Source organism: Phalacrocorax aristotelis, chromosome 2, assembly GCF_949628215.1.
Source record: "Phalacrocorax aristotelis chromosome 2, bGulAri2.1, whole genome shotgun sequence".
NCBI classification, from domain to species: Eukaryota; Metazoa; Chordata; class Aves; order Suliformes; family Phalacrocoracidae; genus Phalacrocorax; species Phalacrocorax aristotelis.
Genome location: NC_134277.1, coordinates 1 through 24662, shown reverse-complemented (window position 1 = coordinate 24662; position 24662 = coordinate 1). Strand labels below are relative to the sequence as shown.

The 24662-nt window shown below is 49.5% G+C and overlaps 1 long non-coding RNA gene across 1 annotated transcript; it reads left to right on the top strand.

Annotated features, from left to right (window-relative positions):
• Positions 1 to 2794: 2794 nt before the first annotated feature.
• LOC142052248 (uncharacterized) lies at positions 2795 to 20129 on the top strand. The gene is made up of 4 exons (XR_012658781.1): positions 2795 to 2974; positions 3553 to 9225; positions 15948 to 16074; positions 16527 to 20129. It is a non-coding gene; the product is annotated as an uncharacterized LOC142052248 (long non-coding RNA).
• Positions 20130 to 24662: the final 4533 nt, after the last annotated feature.

The window sequence follows — 24662 nt, the reverse complement described above, 5'->3', positions numbered from 1 at the left end:
GCAGGCTATCCTGGCCAAGGGCCGTGTTTGAGAAGCAAAGGAGTTTTCCCGGGGTTGGCATTAGCCACCTTGACCAGCCCAGGATTGCGCGCTGGGTGCAAGGAGAAGGATGCTCTGAGCCTCAGGAGAGCAAGGGAGATCCATCAAGAGAGCTGGTTTCTAAAGGCAGGGCACTGCCTTCCCTACGTCTTGAAGGTGCCAGACTCCAACCCACGGCCTTTTTGGGGGCAACTGCACCCTGTGCACCTTGAGGGTGGCGCCCCATGAGTGAGGTCTGCTCTGGGGGAGGAGGAGCTGCTGCAGGACTTTCCCCGAGTGGAGCAGGAGGACAGAAAGGACCCATCAAGCCCCTCTCAAGCAGTGATGGGCTGCTGTTCCCAGTGGGAGGAGGATGCTCCCGGTCGGCGGTGGGGAGCGCAGCTGCCTGCTCGGTGGGGGACTGCTCTTTGATTTCCTGGGCTATTTACTGCATTCACTCTGCCTCCTCTCTGTGATTTATTTGGGGACATCTTGTTTTGGTTAAGGTCCTCGAGCTCTGGGCCGTGCAGAGCTGATTGCAGAGTCCTCTGAGGGGATTGCAGCTTGCTGGGGCTGAAAACTCCCCTTTGGCAAGGCACCTTGAGTTATCTCTACTTTTATCTCGCACCTTGGCTGCCTGGAGGACCTGAGAAATGACCTCACGTTGGACGATGGTCGCATCAGCTCACCTCCCCTCACACCTTAGCAGCATCACTAGTGAGCTGCACCAGCCCTCTATGCGTAATTAAGTGCATCTTGATTTACTGCCCGTGCAATTGTTATAAGCTTTGGAAGAGAATTTAGCTAAATCAAATTAAGCCACTTTAGTTCTGAATAAGAATGTTCTCACGGGGTTTTAACGCAGTTTAACTAATCCACTGCGGACCTTAAATCAGTGTCTCTGAGTAGATGAGCCCTCAGAATCAAAGAGGTCTGAATTTGTTTTAGGATCATTTATTAGATGGAAATCAAATTACAGCTCTTTGGACTTATGGGCAGGAGCAGGGGATTAACGTGATTTAGACTCAATCACCTCAATGCACACCTTGAAATGATTTGCACCAATATTTCATGAGTGTAGGAGTCTCTGAGGTCAAATTTCTACCCAACCCTGCTTTGTTGAGCCAAGTGTTGGGACCAAAGTGCTGTGTGTCCCTGAGTGAGGTGGGATGGGGCCCAGGAGAAGTGGGGAAAGCTCTTCTGGCTGCTGGTGTGGTTGGATGGGCCTGTGACATCTGGAAACCTGCAGGCACTGCCTTAAAAAATGGCAAACGTGGGCTTTGCAGGAGGTGCCCTGTGTAAATATAGGCGCTGGGTTTGCAGGGAGGAGTGGTAGAGTTTGGGAATCGTGGGAGTGTTGGGATGTTTTGAGGATGCAAAAAGGAGGGACGAAGAAATAGAGATTACAGGATAGTCAAGGAAAATGGCTGTGGAGGCTTGGAAATGTCTTGAAAGAGGCTGTGCTGGAGTGGTACCACCCAGAGAGCAGCGATGGAGGTGAAGGAAGAGCAAGGATGGGCTGGGCAGGCTCAGGGGAAGGAAGCAGCCTAAAAAGACCTGGTCCTGAGCAAGACCAAGGGTGGACAGAAAGTCCCATAATGACACCTAGGAGCTCTGCCCTTGCTGATATGGTGTCTCATAAGACCAATTATAATAAAAATAGTGCAGTATCTTTGGGTCATGGTGCTCTGAGAAGGCCAAATGGCTCCTCTGGGGCGATCATCTGGTCTCATCCACAGCCTGGCCATAAAGCCTTGGCTCTTCCCCTTCTGACCACTAGTCAGAGATGGCCCCAGCTGTTACTAAATTAAAAAGGGATGGCCCCAGGCTCAGTCAGAAGTTTGCCTGGACTGTTTCATGGCTAGCATGGACCCGGCGTGGGTTTGGGCTGTGAGAAGAAACAGTCCCAAACAACGTCCTGGCAAAGGTCAGGGGTGGCACAGGCCAAGGACCAGACCCAATTTGCCCATTTATTCTGTGATGGAATGCGTTTAAGTGTGTGGACACCAGCTCTGAGGTGCAGCCCGGGTTTGGGCCAGAGAGCAAGTACCCTGGTTTGCCATGGGGGGTGAAATGCTTGCCCTTTTGTAGGACGAGGTTGTGAAAAGCACTGGTCTTATCAAGTGCCTCTAAAGAGCTACGTGAATTTTGATGCACGCCACTGTCATGTTGAATGGTGTGGAGTGGCTCTCACTTCACGTTGGCCATCTTCAGGGTGGGTGTCCCCAGCCCAACAAACCACCCTGGGCTCCCTCTACGTGTTGAAGGACAGAAACAAGAACTTCTAGGGCATGAGGCCTCTGGTTTACTCAAAATGTCTATTTTAGTGTAAGCTGGAGTGAAAGGATGAACTTGATTGACTTGATCTCCACTGAATGTCAAAGAACGCCAACAGCGGTTAGTTCAGCTGGAGATGTGTCGGGCACATCTGCATGTAGTCAGATGGGCTTCATGGTTCTGGGAGACCATGAAGCTCAGCCTCATGGCCCAGACCATCATCTGCTAATCAACTGAAATGTGATTAGAGAGAGAAATATTGGCCAAATGATTAACGGGATGGAATGGACTGAATTCAGGAGTGTCTATTTTAGCTGCTGAGGTATAAAGTGGCATCTTGCCAGCAGCTTGCTTATATATGCATGGAAATCCGGTAAAATGCCAAAGGATTTGAAAAAATACCTTCCTATTTCTGTTCATGTTTTGCTTGGCTGCTATTCCATCCTGGTGAATAGCTGGTTAGTAGCATGGCTTGCTTTCCAGCTTCCCAAGAGGCTGGACGTGGCATGTGAACAAAGCAGGGAGAAGGAGCGGCAGGTTCGGTGTCATCCATTGGGAACATCATTAGGACAGTCCTAACCGATGTGGAAGAGGCCTCTGCTGCAGTGAGGACCACAAACTGGGAAATTGTCCTTGTGCGTGAACGAGAAGTCCTCCTCCTTTTGGATTGGGCTGAGCGGTAGGCTTAGCATTTATTATTGGTGTTAATACGATGAGGAATAAAGGGTGCAATTCTTACTTGGGCAAGGACAAGGACAGCGTGCAGAGCTGCCTATCTATTTCCAACCCATCTGTCTGTGGATAAACATATAGAGTGCACTGAGGACACAGGAGAGGCTGTATTCAAGCTGCCTTTGGGCTGAAATCGCCTCTCTTGCTGCAGTCTGGGATGGGATTCAAGTAAATTGTAGAAATTTCAAGGAAAAAGACACAATAGATGGTTGGGGGAAGGATATAAGGAAGAAGTTTTTTACACTGAGGGTGGTGAAACCCTGGCCCAGGTTGCCCAGAGAGGTGGGAGATGCCCCACCCATGGAAACATTCAAGGCCAGGCTGGTCGGGGCTCTGAGCAACCAGGTCTGGTGGGAGATGTCCCTGCTCATGGCAGGGGGTTGGACCTGATGACCTTGAAAGGTCCCTTCCAACCCAAACCATCCTGTGATTCTGTGATTTTCTTGGCCACAAGGGGCTAGTACAACAAGCGCCTTCCATGGAAGAGGAAGAGAAATCGTTAATAATGATCTGCTTTCCACTCAGAGATTGGAGGTGCATCTGTTCGTCCTGGAGACACAGGAAAAACCAACAGCCATGGTCTTGGGTCCAGCGCACAAACTCTCTGATAACTTCCTGGTGACGTGTGCAGATGAGCAGAGCAAATCATGCTTTCTCAATACGGGGGAATTCCTTGGGGAATGCAATGCCTTGGTATGGTCTGGGACCTGCTTTTGCTTAGCTGTGTGTCATGGCCTTGTATCCTTTGCATATGAGCCTTCTGCACCCAGCCTTAGCTGTAGCTCATGATAGTAGGTTTGGGTCTTGCAGACATGGATGCTGGGAATGCTCCTTAGCTTTCCCTCTCCGCTCAGCATGGCTCAAAGACCTCATCCCTGGCCAAACCTGAGGATCACATACATCTCCTGGGGTGCCTCCATGCTGCTGGGAGCTGGATCATGGCCCTGATGGAGGAGGGTGAGGTCTTTGCAGGAATTCTGCTGGCCATGAGACTTGAGTGGGAATGAGAGGAATCACTATGTGAGATAAATCCTAGGTCAATTGTGCTGCTCTTCCCTCTGCTCGGCTAATTGCAGCACAGCTGGAAGCCTGGTTTACGGTAACTAATCCAGAAACCATGTCCTGTGCTGACCAATGACCTAACCCAACTGCTCATTGCCAAGGACACTATAAATATTGGTATGGAAGGGACTCCTTGAGAATCACCCACACTGAGGACCCTCTTGCAGTCGGCAGCTGGGCTGGGGAAGGCTCATGGACAACATATGCTGTGCAGGAAGGGGAGCTGAGGCTGGGGTAACCAGCTCACCAATGGCCCAACGTGGGGTTGGTGTCCTCACCCCCGGACTCCGTCTTGCTTCTGCAGGTGCCTGACAGTTGTCCATGGATGGTACTGGGCCTTGGCAGCAGCACTGGTTGGCCAACCACAGCCTCAGATTTCAGCTTCCCGGTGCTGAGGGACCAGAGACAGAGGCTGAACACAGGAAACATCAGTGAATCACTGAATAACAACTTCTTGATGAGAGTCCTCTTCCTGTGTCTTGAATTCCTCCACACCTCAGGTCTAGGTCTGTTCTAGGTCCATCATCAAGTGGGAAAGCGTTGAATGCCTGGAGGTGACGCTGTCCTGCGTGCAGGAGGTGACGGCAGCCTGGAGGTCACGCTGTGAAGACTCCTGGGGTGTAAGCACAATTTTGGGAGAGCTGGACGGTCGGGGTAAGGTGGTGCTGGGTCATCCACCTTCCCTCCTTGCTCAGAGGGGACATGATGAGTAGATAAATGCCTATGTATTTGTATGAACCATTTTGTGCTTTGAGTAGCTGCGGGGCTTTTTGCAGGCAGGTGGTGGGATAGGGCATATTTACTGGTTAAAAAATGAAACAAAGCCCAACCAGCCCATGCCTTGTCCTATTCCTGCTGTCTCCATGTTCTCCAGCCTTTTTCTGCCTCGTGTCAGGCAAATCTGTCTCCTTTCTAAACACCATCTGCTGTCGCTGCTGCTCTCCCAACCTTTCACTTTAATAACTTGCATCTGTACAACAGACTGTTTTTCTTTGGTTGATTTGGAGTGTGGTCGCTTCACTGCCTTTTACCGACAATTGTAGAAAGGGCTGATATGTTACAAAATTGACAACGATGTCAAATACATCCCTGCAGGACTCTCCTGGTCACTTGATCTGGTTTATCCTCAGCCAATATGATGGCCTTTTAAAAATTATGATGCTTCTTTCTCCTCTCGTTAGAAAATGCCACCCCCTGCATCTTTTAACTGGATTTCCTTCTGTGCTCTTTGCGCTCCGGCATTGGAGAATGCCTTAGCAGACAGTTGTCTTGACACCCCTCTGTTTGTCTTACGAGAAACTGGGTATAACATGCGCTCGGTCAGAATAAAAGACAGCAGGGTGGGCCAGATTTCGAAGGAGACTTTGACAGCTGCGTGACACGAAGCAGGAGCGACCCTGGTGTGCCGGAGCAATTGCGCTCATGTGGGATCCCCAAGCCAGGAGATCCCAGAGTCCTACTTGCTGGGATGATGGAGGGGAGGCTTCATCCCAAGTCCTCAGCCCTTCAGGCCATGTTTCTGCAGTTGTCCACACCCATGGACAAGGTCAGGCTTTCAAGTGTCTGGTTGCTGCAGAAACATGAAAGGAAATACCCATTTTTTGACAGCTGCTGAAAAATCCTTTTATGACGTCCCTGGCCAGACTTCTGCCAAGTTCAGAGCTTCTGCTGCCTGTCCCATGAGCTGAGCTCCCTGGAGAATTAGGACCATTGTTGCTTCTGGTAAAGAAACAAAAAACCCCACTTTTCTGGGCTGCCGTCACGACTTGACAGGCCTCCAAGCCTCCAAAACAGGTTTCTGCAAAATTTTCTTCTGCAACATTATCTTACAAAACTGAGCAGAGATTGTAGGGCAGAATTTTGCTTCTTAAATGCTTAGGAAATGGTTGAGTGTTTCCAAGGATCGTCTGGGATGCTCTGGTCATGGCTGACGGATGGGGCTTGGGACCTCTGGGAGACCTGTGGCAATGGCAGGTGACCCTCTGCAATCAGAGGTGGAAGCGTGGAGGGATTCCACAGGGTATTTCATATGGCACAGGATACTTAGGTGTGGGCAACTGAATTGGGTGTCTACACATGGCACCTATATTTGAAATTACCTATGGGGGGGTCTTATGACCCTATGGTACCTTAAAAAGGGGTGAGCACGCCAAGCTGGGGATTATGATTTCAAGGGTGCCTAAACCCTGTGTTTTTAGGGGAGTTTTGGCACTGATGTCTGGCCTCTGGCCATGTTTCTGTGCGTAACCAGCAGACGGGAGCTGCAGCCCTTTGCAAGATCACCAGTGCTGTCCTTGTATGAGGGATGGGTTGCTGGGCCTTATTGACATGGACGTGGCAAATCCTACAGATTTCAGCCCACATTAATGCTGTTGTGCTGGAACGGGCTCAGTTGCCCATATGCCTTTGAGGAACTGGGCCAAAGCAATCAAGGGTCAGGCACCTTTTGATCTGATTTCATATTTTTTTTGGCAGGACTTAGTGCAAGCCCTTTCAAAAGTGGGAAAAAGACTCCTTCGGTTACTGCTAAAATCATGACCTCTTCATGGTGTGAAGGCTCTGTCCTAGGAGGTGCTGGGGAATGGCTCCCACCATCTTGTGGGCAGCAGGGCGAGGGAGGGGGTCCTGCCCCCCTGCCCCGCTCTGTGAGACCCCCCTGCAGCGCCGCCTCCAGCTCGGGGCTCCTCAGCACGGGACAGACACGGGGCTGTTGGAGCGGGGCCAGAGGGGGCACAGAAATGCTCCGGGGGCTGGAGCCCCTCTGCTGCGAGGCCGGGCTGGGAGAGCTGGGGTTGTTCAGCCTGGGGAAGGGAAGCTGCGGGGAGACCTTATTGCGGCCTCCCAGTGCTTAAAGGGGGGCTGTAGGAAGGGTGGGGGTGACCTCTTTAGCAAGGCCTGTTGTGACAGGCCAAGGGGGGATGGTGTTAAACTAAAGGAGGGGAGATTTAGGCTGGATATAAGGAAGAAATTTTTTATTCTGAGGGTGGTGAAACCCCGGCCCAGGTTGCCCAGAGAGGTGGGAGATGCCCCATCCCTGGAAACACCCAAGGCCAGGCTGGCCGGGGCTCTGAGCAACCTGATCTAGTGGGAGATGTCCCTGCTCATGGCAGGGAGTTGGACTGGATGGCCTCTAAAGCCCCCTTCCAACCCAAACCTTTCTATGATTATATGTGATCTTACAATGCCTAAGGAGACCCGAGCCCGACAGTCACTGAGCATTAATTACAGACATGGCACAAGCAGAGAAGGGGACTCCTGCCCCACTTGCCCCAGTTCTAATGAGGGGATTTCTCTGGGGCTTTAATGGGGTGACCAGAGGCAGAAAAGGGGCTGGGGGGACACACGCAGTGGGAAGCAGCTCTGCATCCAGGACTTGCCTTTTGATGCTACAGCCTCTGATCTCAGCAGGACTATGTCCTCCCCTGCCTGGGGCTCGTTGCTGTGTCCGGGAATTTGGAGCAGGTGCTGGGGCGAATCCCACGGGCCGTGCACAGCAGAGCCCTCAACGCGATGTTCCACCACCGCGATTTTCCACTTCCTACTGGCAGAGGCATGCGAAAACTTCCCAAGGCAATTCCTGCAGTTTTGGCTGGAAGAGGCAAACAATAAAAGAACGGGGCAGGAGGAAAAGAGATGGCAAAGTCCCAATATAATTTTGCTGTCTGGAAGTTCATTAGTGTGTGGTAGCTGCTGCAGCTGCTGGATTTATTTCCATCACACCCCGCCGAGGTGGCAGCCATGTGCTGAAGGTGTTTCAGGCACAGTGGGACGGTGATCGGAGCCAAGGGCTTTGCCGGAGAGCTCTGGGAGTCACTGCGAGTGCAAGGCTGGGGCTAGACGGGGAAGGTCACAGCTCGGGACGAAGGTGCATTAGCAGAGATTGAGCTTTACTTTCGTGGCTGGCATTAGTTTTTCTCCCCCCTTCTCTATCCCACCCCTCTCCATGGGTAATGCAGCCTGGAGAAAGGAGGATAGAGAAAACTTCCGAGTGTTGGTTCTTGCTCTCACCAACCCTCACGACTTTTTGTCAGGGGTCTTGGGGATGAGGCAGGGTTTGCTCCAAGCTGCCCTTTCTGCCATCACACAGAAAAGTTGGCTATCACTTGGAAAAAGTGAGGGAGAAGAATTGCCCTCATGGAGAGTTCAGAATTCACAAATACAAATCCAGAAGGCCTCCAAAACCCCAAAAGTGGATAAAAAGCTTAAAAAAAAAAAAAAAAAGCCAAACAGCCAAACAAACCAGAGCATATTGGTTTAGGAGTCATGAGTCTGAAAAAGGGCCATGTGATGCATTTGGAGGTGGCTCAGGACCACCTCATGGCGGCTGGGGAAGGTGGCCAGCCTGCTCTCCACCCCAGCAGGACTCCAGAGTTTTCCAGCCCTGGCAATCTGCGAGTGACCAAATCTAAGTGGCAGCGTAATTCAGTGGCCCAAATTACCAACAGATCTGGTGCAGGGTCACTGCTTAGTCCCATAAGGAGGTGGCTGGCAGCCGTGCTGAGGACAGGAGGCTCCTCCTGGGGCTGCCCGTGATTTCCCTGGCTGCCTCTGGAGCTGCTGACCCAATCTTAAGGGCCACAGAGAGCACACAGAGCAAAACCACTTAAAAAGGAGCTCACCTGATCCATTGGTTTATTTTGGTTCCCATTTCCCCATCTTCCTTGTGAGCGATGCTTGGGAAGGAGGTTACGGTGTGAGCCAGGAGGTCACAGCAGGCAGAGGTTGAGTTATGCTTGATTTGCAGTACAAATGGCATGGGATGGGCACATCGCATGTTGAACAATAAATATGTACGTGTTCTTATTTTCCTCCTGTTTTTTAAGTGTCCTCCACCAAAACCTTGAGAGCTGGATCTACGCTTAAAGAAAACCAGAATTCTTTCATGTAACCACATGATTGTAAGGATGGACCTTTTAGAAAAAAGTGAAGTATGTCGGACCTTGGAACAGCATAACGTAAGGCATCACCACTTTGGGTGGTGCTTAGACTCCCCTGGGTGGTGGCTGACCCATCAGTTTTTGACTTGCTTGTTCGGTCAAGCAATAATGAGAAGCTTGTCGTCCGCCCATTCATCCATCCATCCGTGGGTTGCCCATCAGTCCCATTCTCTGGAGCAAAGGACACAGTTGCTGGAAGGTGAGAATGGCCTGGTCTTCCCCTTTCTTTCCTCCTTGGCCTTTCCACATGTAACATTTCCATCCCTTGGGTTGGGAGCAGATATAGAACCTTTCCAGCAGCAAAGTCTGCAAGGGCCAAAGAACTACCCCAGATCTTGAATTATTCCCCAATTGACTTGCCAAAAGTCAAAAGTACTGTGGCATGGAAGATTTTGCATGTGATCTGTGGATGCTGCTAAGTATATATATTTCTTTTTATGTTATAGCTATGTGTGTAAATTTGTGCATCTATTTACGTTTCCTCCCACTAATTTGGAGGTAAGATGAAATTCAGGAACAGCACCAAGAGGCATCACCTGGTCAGAGATTTGCTCTGGTAAATGTGTGTCCTGGAGGGAAATTTTTCTGTAGTACATTAATAGCAAATGTCCCTGACTTTGGCAAAAAGAGCAATCTGGGGCCACGGAACAGTTAAAGAAGTTCTCAGCTCTTTTTCTAGGGGAAAAATGAGGTCCAACTGGAGGAGCTTCAGTTCAGAAGACTTTTATTTAGTGTGCTGTCTACCCCAGATCCATATGTGGTACCAGACAGTCTTGGTTGACTGAAAGGATGCTGCCAGCTGAAAGTCTGTGTCTCTGTCTGTAAATGCTCCAGTTTTTGACATATGATTTAAGATGAGAAATTAAAAATCTGAGTGACTGGAGGAGACCAGGTTGCTCCATGCTTTTGGTCATTCTCTCATACCTGTGGTGACTCATGGTCAGCTGCTGGTGGTGAACTGGTGAAGGGTGAGATGGGAGCTGGACGTCGTGTCTGGTTTCATGGAAGCCAGAGGTGAAACAACCCAAGAGATGATCTCTCTCTCCCTTGGGGTGTTGTACACCAGTATCATTGTGAAATACGACTACATCCTGCTCCTTTTTGGTAGGGCCCTTGTACACTCCCGCTGCACCATGAACCGTGCAGATGAGTTGGGACTTTTAAAGAGGATTAATGAATTGCAGTGCTTACCGGATGGTGATGTTTTTGTGACTTCAAAGTTTCCCAGCACTGGCTGATGCATTTGAGAGTAGTTTCTCAGAGCTTCCCAAGCATCTGGAGGACTTAAGAATATAAAAATGTCCCCATTCAGTCAGAAAACCATCTCTTCCAGCCAAGTATCCTATTTAACCAATGGCAAGTTGCTGGTATTCAAGGATAAGTACAGCAAGGGCAAATATAAGGTAATCCTCTACCCTCACAGCTTTTGGTGGTGATGACGTACCTGGGTCTGAAGTTACACCTGGACCACTGCGCTTAGAGACGTTGTTCATGTCTCCTCCATGAACATATCTCATTGGCATACTCCTGTGACTGCATTCCATCAGACTTCTGTGGCTTGGCTAGTTAAGCACCAGGTGGATGACAGTGTTGCTTTGTTTTGAAGTCTTGGGGCAAAAATAAGATGACCCTCACCCCACCAAGTGCTGCAGCATCTCTATGCTGCAGTAGGGTGGGAGGAGGAAGCCCCACTTCTTCTATGAGCTCTCCAGGCCCACAAGGACAGGACTTTCAGTGTGGATGGTATGGGAATTAGCCTTCTGTAACCACTTCTTGAGTGCCATACAGAATCAACACTGCCTCTCCATTCAGTTTCTTTGGGCCTCAACCTCCAAGACCTCATTTTTGCCTGTATTTTTTGCCAAGATCATTTTCAGTTACTCAGATCCTGACCTAGAAATGTGTCCCACAAAATAAGGCAGCGCAGAGGAAAATCCTGGAAATACTTGGGCAAAGGAAATCATAGAGACATAGAAAGGTTTGGGTTGGAAGGGACCTCTGAAGGCCATCCAGTCCAACCCCCTGCCGTGAGCAGGGACATCTCCCACTAGATCAGGTTGCTCAGAGCCCCGGCCAGCCTGACCTTGGGTGTTTCCAGGGATGGGGCATCTCCCACCTCTCTGGGCAACCTGGGCCGGGGTTTTATCACCCTCATCGTAAAAAATTTCTTCCTTATATCCAGCCTAAATCTCCCCTCCTTTAGTTTAACACCATCACCCCTTGTCCTGTCACAACAGGCCTTGCTAAAGAGGTCGCCCCCACCCTTCCCACAGCCCCCCTTTAAGCCCTGGAAGGCTGCAATAAGGTCTCCCCGCAGCTTCTCTTCCCCAGGCTGAACAACCCCAGCTCTCCCAGCCCGGCCTCGCAGCAGAGGGGCTCCAGCCCCCGGAGCATTTCTGTGCCCCCTCTGGCCCCGCTCCAACAGCCCCATGTCTGTCCCGTGCTGAGGAGCCCCGAGCTGGAGGCGGCGCTGCAGGGGGGTCTCACAGAGCGGGGCAGGGGGGCAGGACCCCCTCCCCCAATACCCCTCTCCAGCAGAAGATTTCAGCTGTACTAGAGAAAACCAAACCCGTTTCGCTTGGCCCAGTGAGAGTGTTCCTAAACAGCGCTTGTCATCTTGCCGTTTCTGAATGTCTCTCCCTTTCAAAAACTGTGTTAAAACAAGACAGCCAGAGATTGCTTCAAGCTTTGTATGACTTTTTTTTTTTTCCTTCATGTTACGATATTTGAAAGAAAAATACCCCAAGAGTTCTAATAAAACTCCCGCTGAATTTATTATGTGATTGTTAGAGAGCAGAAAATGTCCAGTAAAAAGCAGTTTTCAACAGCAGACTAACCTACCACAGCTCTTCATAGACTCTATCTGTGGTAGATGAAGCTGTGTTAAATAAAACAACATCTTGCAGGCATTTGGATATTGTAAATGTAACTAATAATAGGAAAGCCATGCTGTTATTAATGAGTTTTCCCCCTGGGGTATCTGAAGGACTGAGGAAACCCAAAGGTCAGATGAGATCATTCCACCTAGGTACCACCAGGAAAGGTTTGACATATTTTTTGCCCGAGAGTGTTTCATTTGCAACGGCCTGGCTGCAGGCTTTTGACCTATTGTTCACTAAAATAATGACAGAGAAAAAGAAGAGAGAAGGGCTTACTGTTCATCTGTATTTAATGGAGAATTATGGCATGTTTGTAAAGCTGAGGGTGGTTCGTGTCCTGGAGTGCTTGGCAGGAGTTATCATGGCTTGATGTTTTGCAAAACGGTTGCTTGAGGCGTTGGTGCTACTGGGACTTTGTCCTTCAGAAAACTGAAGAACAGCTAATGTGCGGAATTTCTTAAGGACCTGTCCCTCTCTCTGCATGAAGTATAACTCTCTGGAGTGCCAAAAAACTTCTGGCAAACATTTGGAGATGTAAGGATAGGGGTCTTCCCATGCCTGTCAACGCTTCGGTTTAAGAAAGAGAAAAGCTTTTCAGTTGGTCTCCATTGGAATTGTGATTGAATCATGCCAAATAAAAAAGCAGTCCAGAAAGTTTATTAATGGAAATGCACGAAAGTCTTAGGGAGGCCTGAAATAGTACTAAATGCTTTTCTTTCTACGTTAGCCCGGAACATCTGGAGGTGCATCTACTCACGACGGGCAGAACCGGGGCAGGTATCTGGGCATTAGGCCTATGTTAAGGTACTCTGGATGGTTCCTCTGAATGCTACGGAGGTCATACGGGAAGGCAGTGTCATACTTAAACCCCACGACGATTTGTGTGCTGGCTAAGCCTTGCCAAAGTCAGTAGGAGTTTGGCTGGTGAAGGACCTTCAAGTTTGGCAGGAGGCGGCGTTTGAACACTCATATGCCCCAATGATCAAATGTGGATGGCTTTATTGCCTCCAGTGAGGATACGAATCTGTTTGCGTTCTGTGGGAATAATAAAAGCAGAAGGAATATTAACCTTCTCGCAGCTTTTTTAATTGCTATTGGCATTTCAGAGATGGAGATTGTGGCCAGGCATCTTGCTGCAAAGTGATAAAGAGGCCAGAACCTTTTGAAACTCATGGAAAAAAAACTTCCACTGACTTCAATGAGTTTGAATTAAACTCTGAAATGTTGTCCATCTGGATCCCATTTCCAAGCAGAGTGGGAACTGGGGTGGAAGGTAAATTAACCCAATAGCAAACTGACTTTAAAATACAGCTTAATCAATATGAAATGAGTAAAGAGAAAGCTCCATTTTTAATACGCGGGTATTACCACCTTCTTATGTGATTGAGTAGCCAAGATTGGGAGAAACAGGATTGATGGAGCCTTCATAAGCGCTGGCTACTGAAGTCTGATGCTTTTAGACTGTGCATGTATCTAGTTTATGACTAAGTGTGGTCTTTGAGCACAATGAAGCCCATGGATCTATTAAAATGGCCTCTTAAAGGCACTGTCAAAGATATTAACAGGTGAGCTACCGTAAGTTTGGGGCATCTAACCCTAACCTCTGCTTGATAAGAAAGCAGAAGTCCATCCCTTGTCAAGCTCCAAGTTCATGTTCTAGTCTCTGTCTTAGTGTTATTTTGATGTTTGTTACACAGGGATTTTGTTTCTTGCCCTTCCCTCAAAATCAGCCCGGATAAACATCAATGAAAGCTGAGATTTTGAGGGACCCGACAGTACTTTCATGCAGGGATTGCCCAGAGGATAGAGGGCCACCAAACTTTACAAAACAGAACTGCTTTCAGAAAGACGAGGCCTCCAACGCTCCAGACATGGTGGACACTGAGGTTAGGGGACGTACTTCCAATTTATGTGGGCGTATAAAGTGAAAGCAAAACAAAAACATTTGATTTTATTTTATACTACTTCAAAATAAATCAGTTTCAGGGCTAATGGATCATGGGTAGTCCTTCTTGGTGGCCGATGGTATTTATGCTGGGTTTGGGTAAAGTAGGTGTAGATTTCCTTTACTTTAATCCAGCAGACAGCATAACAGCGTTTTGAACCTCATTATGGTTTGCAGAGGAGGAAAATAAAAAACCTAAAGAGTAAAAAAGAAAAGTGTTACTTACGAAGATAACATAAGAATGTAGTGAAAAATTTAAGTTTCCCAACCGAAAGCCAATTTTCTTCCACAATGAGCATCTGGAAAGTGTTGATGCTTTTGCAAAGCTGCAATTAAAATACTGAAATATATACATATATATATATATAAAAAATATATACAGCATAACCATCAACAGCATTGGGGATGGAGCCCAGGTATAACGTCGTGGAGTAATTGCTGGAGGTGACTCAGAAATTAAACTTACGTTTTTAGAAAAGGTACAGCATAGAAGAAGCTTTCAGGGTAGAGCACAGCTGACGTGAGGAATCCATTCCATGGAAGGTCCCCAGTAACCATAGATGTCGGCAATGCCAGGAGAACGTGGCTACTGACTACAAGAAGAGCTGTCCGGAGGGTGGAGTGGTGCGGAGTCATCGCGGCCAGGCTCTGCGATAAATGGGAACTTGAGGGACCATGGAGCTGGCACGCTGCATGTTTGCCACCCTGGGCCAACAGTCCATCATACTTTTGACAAAATGCTGTCCTTTTGGTGAACTTTGCTCATTATAATATCATTATAATACCAAAACACACCTCCCTCCCAAAAGTCACCCACCTCTAAGGTGCGACCACCCCTCACCGGGCATGCGCTTGGAATTTCTTCTAGTCTACGCCTTTAAAAGCAAAGCGAGGAAACTTTACACCAATCCTAATAAAGGTATGTATGACTAGAGTCACTCAAGCTCCACCTGAAAGATAAAAAATAATACAAAATAATTTAAGAGAAAGAAGGTTTTAGGGAAGATATCATCACGTACCACTCTGACTTCTGGGACCAGTCGAAGGGCTGAGCCTCCTTCCCCCACCACTGGGACACCTTGGGTAAGATTTGAGCACTTGTTAATACCAAGCGTTTCCCGGGAAAGCTTAGAAACCTCTATATAGAGTCACTTTAAATCTCTAATGCATTGGAGTCGCTTCATATTTGCTTAATGCACTTGTAGCCTCGCAGTGTTACTCATATCTTTGGTATTTATGTGTGTCCTGTAACTGGTAATCCAAAGAACCTGTGTACATGCTGCGCTAATAAATCGCGCTATTCATTAATCTAGCCATGGTTGTTCTCATTGAATGCGACCGGCCTTATAACGTTAAACAGGGCATCTGCCAAATTAGTTACTAAGAACAAATACTCTGATGGGTGGTTACAGCTACAATCCTTAGAAAATAAACTGTTGACCAAGTCTGAGACTAAGACTGGCCTTAGCTGCACCTAGACTCCTCTCAGAGAAGGAGTTTAGAAAGCCAGGGGGTCCTGTCTGGACCTCGTGACTCAACGGTAGGTTGTCCCCCAAGCCACTCCTCAGACTCCTGCTATTAATGCCACAAGGGTGTGTAACCTTCAGTGCCACTGGAGCCAAAAATCAGTGGCTACAAACCGTTCTGGTTTTGTCTGTCCACCATGAGGACAGATATTTAGCAAGGCCTGTTGTGACAGGCCAAGGGGTGATGGTTTTAAACTAAAAGAGGGGAGTTTCAGAATAGATATAAGGAAGAAATTCGTTACTCTCAGGGCGGTGGGACCCTGACCCAGGTTGCCCAGAGAGGTTGTGGATGCCTCAACCCTGGAAACATTCAAGGCCAGGTTGGACGGGGCTCTGAGCAACCCAATCTGGTTGAAGATGTCCCTGCTCACTGCAGGATGGCCTTGGAAGGTCCGTCCCCACGCAAACCATCCTGTGATTCTGTGATTTTGGCTCCAGCCTGCTGCTTGCAATAGGTGTTATGGGCAATCTGTATATTTCCCAGGGAGATGGTTTTTTATGGTCTTTGAGTAGAGACTGATTCTAAAGATTATATTCATTGTTTTCTTGGACTCCATGGCTGTCATTCCAGATCATTCTGCCTCCCAAAACACCTCTTCCCTTCTCCCAGAGAAGTCATTCTGTCCTGGGGAGTCCCAACATACCTCTCTACAGAAGGAAAAACTTCACTCCAGTTCAATACATGGCAATACAAAGAGGTTGGTGACTTGTCCTTCTCCCTCCCCCCGCGCTTCCCCCCACGGCGAGCCAGGCAGGGCCCAGGAGTCCTGGCTTTTCAGTGTCTGCGTCAAGATTCTCCCCTTCCTGTTATAACTTCTTTAAACAAGCTCTAGATAATAAATAAGAGCAAATCCCAAGTCCTCCATGCAGGCGTGCACATACGCACACATACTCTCAGTCGCCGGCCAAAAAGAGCCAGCTCCACTAATGTCATAACTGCTAATTTATGCAAAGTGCCTTGTTTTGCCATTGAAGGCTTTTCATTCTTGACTATAGTCCAAGCAAAATCCCATTAGGTCCTAAAAATTAATTTAAGGCACATTTCCCCAGTTGTTTACAATTACCCTCCACACTAATTCAAGCAGCATGTCGATCCCCTCCTGCTGGTTTTAATTTATTTATTTCAGCCTAATTTCCCGCCTCCCCACAGTCACTCTGTGTATACTGGAAAAGCAGAAGATTCCAGAGCTAGCCGCATTGCAATGGACAGAAACTTTAAGCTTGGATTCCCCAAAGAGCTGCAAGGCAACGTGGGATGTGGCTCCTGAGCTCTTTGCTGGAGCTTAACCTTTGCACAACGGGGAAACAAGCGTTGAGGAAGTTGCGGAGCAAGTCCTGTTTCCCCTTGGTCCTGGGTACAACGCAAGCACAAGGCATAGAGTCATCTTCCATGCCAAAATAATCTCCCTCTGTGCTTCTGACCCCATGACTCAGCGTCGGAGCCAGGAGGTAGCGGTGGGAGGGGGCTGGTTTGCAGGACAAGTGTGTGGTGAGAAGAGGCCAGGTGATAGGCCTGGAGGCTTAGGTTGGCGCGTCAGTGAGGGTGAGGTGGGAAGGAGTCAACGTCTTCGTTGTCATCCTTGTTAAGTCTCAGGGGTGGTACAGAATGAACGGCTGCTGAGCAACATGTTCTAGCTGAAGATGTCCTAGTGGGAGATGTCCCTACTCATTGGAAGGGGGTTGGACTGGATGGCCTTTAAAGGTCCCTTCCAACCCAGACCACTCTATGCTTCTATGACTGATTCTATGATTCTATGATTCAGTGGATAAAGTCTTGGCCTGGGCGCCAGCCAGTGACCCCAGCCACTGGGGTACAGACCTACTGACATGCTGAAATGTCTGAAGTGGGGACATGGGTGGAACATGCCTAAACTCCAGCTTCGCAAGAAAATCTCCAGCTCACTGGTGGCCTGCAACACTTCCTGCATCCTGCCAGGCCTTGGCCTCTCATTAGTGACTTCTAATGAGGAACGGGACCCTCCTGGTGGCGTTTCTCAGCCTGAGCAGCCCCATTCCCTTGGCATGACCCGAGTTCCTAACACACCTCTCTCGCTCTGCACAGCTGACCTGCTGTGTAAAAGTGTTTTCATGTGAAACCACAGCACGGAGACACAGACCAGAGCAGGGGCTGTTTGCTGAGGGGGGCTGGGGATGGAGATTGAATTCACATCTTCACTGGAACTTCTCCCTTCCTTGTGGAGCTAAATCACCAGTTTCTGAGCTACTAGGGGAGTTGGAAATGTTCTTGCGTTTGGTGCTCTGTCTTGTCTGTGGCGTAACCTCCTCTGCATCACTCGAGTGAAGCCACTCCAACAGGAGACACTGTCACTGTGCCCTGCCTTGCTCCTGGTGACACTTGGCTGTGGACAGCCATCTGGCTCTGTAGAAGACCAAGGTCAGCCTCAGTGTTTCGTTACCCCTCTTGGTCAGCCAGCAGTTACCTTTGGAAGGTGTCTATGCCCCTGTCTTACTGCAGCTTTTCTCTCACATTAATTTAAGCACAGGATGAGTTTACAGTTCTTCCTGCTGCCAGTTGAATGTTGTAGTTGCTCAGCTGCAATGTTGGCCTCTGCTACTTCAGCCCAATCAATCCCAAGTGCTTTTCTGCACAATCGAGCCCAAAGCATCCTAAGCACAGCTTCACCAAGAGAGCAGGGGACGACTTCATTGGCACAGGCTGCCCAGAGAGGTGGGGCAGTCACCATCCACGGGGGTATTTAAAGGATGTGTAGATGCAGCACTTCAGGGCATGGTTTGGGAAGCACGGTAGTGCTGCGTTGGCGGTTGGACTTGGTGATCCTAGAGGTCCTTTCCAACCTTAATGATTCTATGACTCTATGATTCTACTTTTCACTCCAGAGAGCCCTAAAGGCTGATGTATAGTGGGTGGGAGGTCTTGGTCAATAACAAGGTCCTGAGGTTCATGGAGACGTTAAGTGCCGCCAGTAGAAAGCAAGGTGGACCACTTGGGTCCTCGTCTGGTGTCTGTCTCCTATCTATCAGAAGGTTTTTAGAAGTTTGGACTTTTCTGTGATTTGCTTTTTCAGCCGAAACACCATCCCACAGGGTGGAGTGTACCCAGCTTGTACCCAGACTTTAGCAAAACCCTCTCCAATATTCTGGATATCTATTTAGCTCTCTCCGCAAGGCAGCCTCTTATTTTTGCCACTCACATCTTTCTTCCTGCCATTGTCACCCCAATAAACATGTGGTTGTAATACCTTTTCTTCCCAGCCACCAAATCCTCCTCACTGCTCCAGTTTTCTCCACGATCCCCTCCTTACCTCTATCAGGTCTTTCTCTCTGCTCCATGCCTACCAAAACCCAGCACATCCTGGATTTCCTGCTTTCAGCGGCACATATTCAGTGATAGAGTGAGTCCCCTGAGAAGTGCCCCAAGGCTTGAGATAGTTGGGGTGGGGGACAGTGGCTGCTGCTCCAGAAAGGCGTCGGTCTCCTGCAGGGTCTGTGTCACACCTGCCAGCCACCCCTGCAGGAATGTCTTCATCTCCCTATGGCCTATGTATATGTCACAAATCTGAGCCAGAGATGTGGGCCATGATTCAGATGCCCACACATAGACACTCGGTGCCATCTGAGATGCTTGAGAGTTTCTGAAACTTTCAGACAGTGTGATGACCCAGGACCTCTGGAGACCTTCTTGCCTCTGGATGGTGCTTGGAAGCCAGGTGGGATAGAGTTGGAGAATAATTTAGACTGAAAAGGACTTATTTAGGTCATCTAATCCAACCGCAGCTACCGTCAGACATCTCAGATGGTGCCAGGCACTTTGAGAGGCTTCTCTCCCTGCTCCCAAGTGGTGTCCCCCAATGCTCGTTACTCTGCCTGTTGTTCTGCTCAGAGTCATGACCACCGCGAGCTCCTCACCCACGGCCCGCCTTCATTGTCAGTGGAGCGCTCAGCAGCCTCCTGCAGAGGATGCCCAGAGGGCCTGATCCAGCTCTCGTGCCTACTGGTTTTTGTCTGGGGCAGGGTTGGGCCATGTTCTGCCAGGTGTGAGCCCCAGCATCCCCCCACCATCCCAGCTTCCCACGGTGGTGGATCCTCCTCTCTCTGGTTCATCTACAGCAGCTCCTTGTCTCCAGCCGGAGCCGTCAGCTTGACTTGAGACTGTCTCTGATGTCTGGGCTCTCCAAGGGATGCCACTGAATCCATTTCAATGGGACAATTTATCTTGCTCCAGCTCCCTTTTGACTATGGTTGGCCGTGCAGCGTGGAAGCGTGGTTCCTGCCGGCTCGGCGATGCGCCGCTGGGCCAGCAGCAGAGCCGTGGAGGGTAGGTTGGTGCTAACAAGGGGGGGAGCTGCCACTGAACGGGCTTTTCCCTGCCTGGCCTCGGTTTGCAGCAGCAAGCGTCCCTGCGGAGCTACCCAGCCCTCTGAAGTCTGTAAAGTCTGGCTTTTCAGCGGCAAGACTTGAACTAATTTGTCTGTGAGGCTCTCTAGAGACGTCACCTCACCCGCTGAGATAAGTGGTTGTAATTTAAACACCTGCGAGCTGTCCTCGTTTTCCACCCCTCCCCCCCGAAATATTGCACTGCTTTCTTAGGAGAAGGTAGTGTGCTGCACAAAGAGGTTTTAATTAAACGGAAGCATACATAATCCCTTTCTCCTGTTTTAATTGAGTTTCCACTGAGGGAAGCCAACAGTATTTGCCAAAACAGGGCCTGGATCTGCCTCGCGCATCTTCAGATATGAGATGCATCCCAGTATGGGGGAGTAAGCCCTTGAAACCCTGCAATTAATGGGAAGAGGAGGGGGAAAGGCTTGTCTGAGCTCTGTATTTCCCCTTGAGACATCTTTCTCTCTCCATCACGAAACTCTTAGCCAATTCACAGCCCAAGTCTGGTGTGGGTTAGGTCCTATTTTAAGAATCTGTGCAATTTGCCTAAACCTACGCGAGGCCTGTCTGCGGGTGCTGGCGCAGGGATGCCAGGCGGGGCAGCTCGCTGCCCCCGGCTTCCTCAGCACCCAGCCTGGCTCATCTGGGCAGGCTTTGCTCGGAGCTGCCCGCAGAGCCCCTGGCATTTCAGCACCCCAGACTGCACTGTGGGGCGGGGTGATGGGTGGGGCAGTGGGTGGGGCATGGTGTGTGGGGTGGGGCGTGACCCACCAAGAGGTGCTGGATGGGGTGTGGTGCTCCGGGCTGTGCGCGATGCGTGGGGCAGCGGGTGATGCAGTGGGTCATGCGTGTGCAATGGGCTCTGGGCCCTCCTGGGCAAGGGGGCCAGCGGTGCCCTGGGGGGCATGGAAAGGCGTGTGGCCAGCAGGGCGAGGGAGGTTCTCCTCCCCCTCTGCTCTGCCCCAGTGAGGCCACACCTGGGGGGCTGCGGCCAGTTCTGGGCCCCCCAGTTCCAGAAGGGCAGGGAGCTGCTGGAGCAAGGCCAGCGCAGAGCTGCCAAGGGGATCAGGGGCTGGAGCATCTCCCTTGTGAGGAAAGGCTGAGAGACCTGGGCTTGTTCAGCCTGGGGAAGAGAAGGCTGAGGGGGGATCTCATCAGTGCCTATAAATATCTGAAGGGCAGGTGTCAGGGGGATGGGGCCGGGCTCTTTTCAGCGGTGCCCAACGCCAGGCCAAGGGGCCACGGGCACAAGCTGGAACACGGGAAGTTCCCCCTGAACATGAGGACAAACCCCTTCCCTGAGCGGGTGCCAGAGCAGGGGCACAGGCTGCCCAGAGAGGCTGTGGGGTCCCTTCCCTGGAGACATTCACCCCCCGCCTGGACGCGGCCCTGTGCCCCTGCTCTGGGGGTGCCTGCTCCAGCAGGGGGTGGGACGGGGTGAGCTCCAGGGGTGCCTCCCAACCCCGCCAGTCTGGGATTCTGTGATTCTGTGTGTGATGTGCTGGGCTATGCACCATGCACTGACCTGTGCGGGATGCAGTGGGCTGTGTGTGATGTGCCGTGCTGTACATAACGTGCTGAGCTGTGCATGACGCACTGAGGCACGTGGGATCGACCGAGCTGTGCGAGGTGGAGCAGGCTGTGTGTGATGCACTGGGCTGCGCACGATGCCGAGGGCTGTGATCAATGTGCTGGGCTGAGTTTGATGCCACAGGCTTTGTGTGATGTCCTGAGCTACATGCAGTGTGCTGTGCTATACCTAATGTGCCTGATGCACCGAGTGTGAAGCACGGGGCTGTACATTTTGCACCAGTGTGTGCACATGGCACCTCAACACTGAGTGTGAGCAGGAGCCTCGCAACACTGTCCAAATGTGTTTGGGGCCATGATACGCTTGTGTGTCTTGCCCTGCCACAGGGATGTGACCTGTCGGAGACTGGGTGGAAAGCATCTCACAACAAAAACGGGTGTGGGGCTCTGATGTGACCAAAATCAGCCTTTCTTGCCCCCATCACATGTGGCTTGCCCTGTTATATGACAAGTGATACTGGCATACTGGTTACAAAACAGCTAAATTTTGCTCTACCCAATGGAAGGGATGGCTCTGCTCCCCAGCTCTGTTCTGAGCGTGGCTGGCTGGTGACCCACACTTGCCAAAATGATTAAATTAACCCAACAGTGTCCTGATTTTGTTGCCAGATGGCTAAAAAGAAAAGGAAGATGAGGATCCTCTTCCTCTCCCCTTGCCCGCCCTTGTACCAGGGCAGAAGAAGGTCATGGAAGAGGTCCTGAGGAAGAAAGTCTGTGAGCAGCACGAGGAGGGAACGAAGCTGGAATATCCCCAGTTTTCTCATGCACAATGAGATCAAGACCCATCTCTTCTCCCAGCCCCTCTGAGCTGTGTCCCAGCAAGCCCTTTTTTCTTCTTTCCTCTTCTGTTGCAAAATTTGCCCATTGAATCGTCTTTTGTGCAACATGAAGTCTCCATACTTCCCCCCGGTAGAAGGCATGTGGGCTGCTGAGCTGATTTTATTTGTGCCCTACTTTTTTCTACCTGACTTTAATGATTCTAGTCCCAAGCAACCCCTGTGCTCTCCCCATCAGCCTCTTGAATAACCCTCCTTAATAGGGGTGGCGACACTGAGGTTCCTATCAAATCAATATAAGTGCGTTAAAAATGGCCTTCAGTGAGAACTGAACATTAGCCAAGTGTAAAGCACTCAAAAGGAGTGTAATGTCATTTTTTAAATGGTAGTTTAAAGCACTATATAAAGAAAATACCAAGTGCCCTTGAATGTTTCTTGTACTCAGCTGCGAACTGTATTTTCATGTTGCCGATTGAATTGAGAACGTAGCGATCTGGCTACAGAAGCCTATGTAATGGTGGATTTTTTGGGGGGAGACCAGCATTTTAGGGTGAGTGTTCTGCCCATTCTTTCTTCTGGGCTTTATTTGGACTCAGAATTTTCAGCTGTTCTTCACCTGCTGAATGCTGTGCCAGGAGAAGACTGACTTAATCTCTATTTATTATTAAATACAATGTAATGGCAGAATTCTACCAACAAGGGTCAAACCGTAGTGTCCTCCCTTTGAAATTAATTCCTTGTAAATCCCCACAGAGTCTATCAGGCACCCTTAGACGTATTAAACAATTAAGAGCCATGCCCTGTATTTGAGATCTTGTCTGCCAGAGAGAAGCTGACCTAACGAAGTAACTGAAGTTCTCGTTCCGCTTCTGTCATTTTAATTAACGTCAGTGGGAATAATCTTAATGAACACAGCTATTAATCTTTCCTACCTGGCCCCAGACTCTTTGCTATTAATCAGTCCCATATTAATTCTTAGCCACCGTCACCAGTGTGTCAGGCTAAGATACCTTCTTGTTCTCCTTTTCTGTAGGAATAAAGGTCGTTGGCAACAAGTCCTGCAAACCCTTGAGCAAACATTTCAAATCCTACCTGCAAACTCATCCCCCTTGGGAAAATGCTGCGGACCTTCACTCCGCTGAAAGCTCAAACCCATGTCTTCCTCTCCAGCCTAAAGGTTTCCGTTGCTGATTGGTGTCCACTTCTTGCCCCTCTTTGGGCAACCATTTGGGACAACCTTTTGGGACAGCGTTCCCATATTCCCTCCCAGCATCCATACGAAGTCCCAGAGACCCAGGTGGGCACCCTGGGTCTTGGAGAAGTTCTCACAGAAGGCTGGGACATGGGCAGCGGGGCCAGGAACATCAGCAGCTTGTGGAGAAGCCAAGCCAAGGTGCACCTTGGCTAGAGCTGCAATACCCCAAAGGTCCCTGTTATTGATACAAAAGCTTATACTTCAAAACGGAAATTTCTGTGGCCTGCTTGTACTTTACAAGGGAGGTATTTTTAAGCTGGCTATTTTTTTTTCTTGGCTGGCTGAAATAAAAAGAAATGGGCTGAAACCTGTATTTTTAATCTCCTTTTCAGCCATCAAAAGAAAAATAAAAATGAGAGAACAGTCAGTTTGATCCATCAGCTCACACATGGTTTTTACAATCAATTTCTCTGATAAAATTCAGAAGCAAGAAATTAAATTAAAATCAAAATACTTTCCCTTTTTTTCACTGCAGTTTTTCATGGGAACAAAAGACAGGCAGCCAGACTTTCTGCTTAGCAAATCTTCCAGTCTCAAAGCCTCCTCTCTTATCATAGAGCATCTGGTTGGAGCTGTAGGGACAGCTGAGGAGACAGTAGGGGAGGGAAAGCAATCCTTTAAGAAGTCTGATATAAATAACAAACTTTTGGCCTTCCTGTGCTCAGTAGCAGCGGTGAGACTCACAGGCCTTGGCGTGTGAGAAATGATGCTGGTACAGAGAAGAAATGGGGTTTGAAGAACTTCCTGCCTTTAATATGTTTCTACAGAGTTTTTGTGTTTAGTTGTTCCTGGGTTTGGGGTTTCATTTGAGCCCTTGGTGCAATTAAGCCTCCAAACAGTGATTATGCAACAGTCAGAAAATGAAAGAGTTCACGTACTGAGCTGCTTCCGACTTGGAAATTAGCCCCGCTCCATCTCACTTTACCACAGGTATGCGCAATGAACCCCAGCCTACAGGCTACCAAAGACCGCATGCATCTAGAAATGCATTCACAATGTCCCGACAGCAACAAAAAAAAGAGTGAAATTGCCTATGTCCCCATGCAGAAACCCTCCAGCCGCTCCACCGTTTGGGTTGTCTCCCTGCTGAATGGGGGCAGCTGGTCAGGGTCTCAGCTCCAATGTGTAAAAGCCCTCTGTGTCGTTGGTGTGAAATAACTCTCCCTCCACAAGCTCTCAGAGAAACTACAACAGTGCACAGGTACCAAGGAGCGGAAGGGCTGGGAGGCAGAGTATGGTGGGGACCTTAATGCTCTCTTCTCTTCTCTTCTCTTCTCTTCTCTTCTCTTCTCTTCTCTTCTCT